This window comes from Phytophthora infestans, genomic scaffold, assembly GCF_000142945.1.
Source record: "Phytophthora infestans T30-4 supercont1.36 genomic scaffold, whole genome shotgun sequence".
NCBI classification, from domain to species: Eukaryota; Oomycota; class Peronosporomycetes; order Peronosporales; family Peronosporaceae; genus Phytophthora; species Phytophthora infestans.
Genome location: NW_003303723.1, coordinates 916,373 through 918,928, shown reverse-complemented (window position 1 = coordinate 918,928; position 2,556 = coordinate 916,373).

Below are 2,556 nucleotides of genomic sequence, written 5' to 3'. Positions count from 1 at the left end.
CACTTGATTCGGAGTATCCGTCTTTAACGATTAAGGGAGCGTGGAAGCTCACTAGATTACCACCAGGGCACATGCACTGTCATGTCACTGGTAGCTTGCGGTGAAGTACAGTTTTTTCGATCAGGTTCTAGAAAAGCAGTAGGCTTTAAGACTGACGAGTATTTGCTCTAGTATTTCACTGTGACACAGACAAAGGCGATCGAGATGGAAAACTGCAAACGCTTGCAGCTGTTTAACGTTGATAGAGCGAAATCAAGACATTTGTTCTTGTTCTCTACCGATCTCCTCGTCGACATCGTGCGTCTAATAAACCTGCTGCCTGTGGGGCTAGATTAATGCGCTCAGCAGTGCCAACACACAACGCCAACCTTGCCGTCACTCACAATTGTCCCGGTACTCACGGTTGATTAGTAATACTTCAGCTAGTCGAGCGTTTACGACATCTGATTGGTTAATGTAGCCCGATTACGCAATCATTGAAAAATATAATATCGTATTAGCTAATATTAATTTGATATTTAATAATATTATATTGTCTCAGACGAAAATATTAGATGATATTTTTATATTAGCTGGTCTACAGGTGATATTTTCACAATATTAACTTCACCGATTTTGGAGTTACCATTAACCCCTGACTGTAACTCCAAAATCGGTGAAGTTAATGTCAATATAGTGATAGTATCACCTGGTATAATAGACGAGTTTATATACGAAAAATTACCTAGTATTTTTTATTTAAATACATAATACTATTAAATATCAACTTAATATTCGCTACAACGATATTAAATTTCTCTAAGATTGCGTCATCGGCTCCAATCCACCAATAATATGTCGTTGAAGTTCGACTAGCTGAATTAATACTAATCAACAGTGAGTCTGGGACAATTGTGAGAGTGACGGCAAGGTTGGTGCTGTGTGTTGGCACTGCAGAGCGCATTAATCTAGCTTCACAGGCTGCAGGCTGATGAGACGCACGATCTGGACGAGGCTATCGGCAGAGAACAAGAGCAATACCTTGATTTCGCTCTATCGACTTCAAACAACTGCAACCGCTTACAGTTTTCATTCTCGATCGGCTTTGTCTGTGTCACGGTGAAATACTAGAGCAAATACTAGTCAGTTAAAAAGCCTGTCATCACTACTGCTGTTTTAGAACCTGACCGAAAGTCAGCAAGGTGACAAGAAATATACTTAAGTGGGAAAATATCATAAATTATCAGCAAAAAAGTCATGACTTAGTCCTGACCTTGTGACCTGGTATCCGCTGGTAGCGGCAAGAATCGGCTGTTATCTTGAAGATATCACGATTAGGTCCTGACCTAATTCAGGGAATTCTATTGGTCATAAAGCAAACCAAATATTGTTGACGTCAAGTCCCAGCTTGTGGCAGCACGCATGCGACGGGGGTGCCGGCTTTTCCGTCTATGCAAGATGTTGGCAAGGAGACGGAGACGGACTTCGCGACGTTCAAGGCCATGACGTCGGAGGTGACACTGGTGCCTGCTATTGAAGAGTCGGGCTGGCTCAGAATTCCACGAAGCTCACGGACTGAGACGTCGCTGGTCGAGGGCATCCGAGAAGTGGTCAAAAGTGGAGTCTACTTATACGATAGTGACGGTGGGAGTAGCGTCTACAAGGGATGCGTGAGATGACGTCTTCTCTGCACATTGAAGAGACGCCGGAGCTGACCAAAGCGTCGTGCCGACTTCCGACTACGGAGACATAGAGCCCAAGCCGGACGACTGGGCCGTTGAAGACGGAGCTCGAGCTACCATTTGCGATCGTGACCAAAGGTCCTACCGACACAGCTACAAGACCATGATACAAAACACCAGCTAGATCGACCACGCGTAGGTAAGAAGCAATGTATCATGCACTAGTGGTAATGATTGTTTTTACTTTTTGCGATTAAATATAAATGCTTATTGCGTTTTCTTTTTGCTTAGATACTTCGAGAAAGCGTCGATGCTCCTTCTTCCGCGCTCAATATCGGCGCGGTCCAGCGCGGATTCGATTGACAGACCTCCACCAACCAGTGTTTGTACGTGTTTAATCACACAAAGACGTCTTGAAAAGAACTTCGCCTCCCTCGACGATTGACGCCGTTTTGTGCCGTACGTACTTTCGAGATACTCAATAGATGGTTTATTTGCGATTCCGTCGTGCCATTCAGTCCACAGCTCATTCACTGCTGAGATCCCTCTGCTCATAGAATATTGTGGTGGTGCGCCAAAGGTTGATGTTAGATGAGCTTCACTAACTGTACTACTCGTTGGTTGAATTTTTGAGCAGACTCATGATGTTCATTATCAGTGCTATCAGATCTGGCGGGGGCAACCACAGGTGACAGGCGAAACGTCATGTTTCCTTGAAGCATGGACGTAAAACTCTCTCGAGTTTCTTTGACCAGCTGTAGTACCTCGGTGTGCTGAGACGCTAACTTATTTATTGTTTCTGAATGCTGTGTACTTATGTGCTCCGACAATAGAGGCATTGCAACCTAGAGATTTGTTTCTACAGGACTTTTGGCACTAGCTGCGCCAGCCAAAG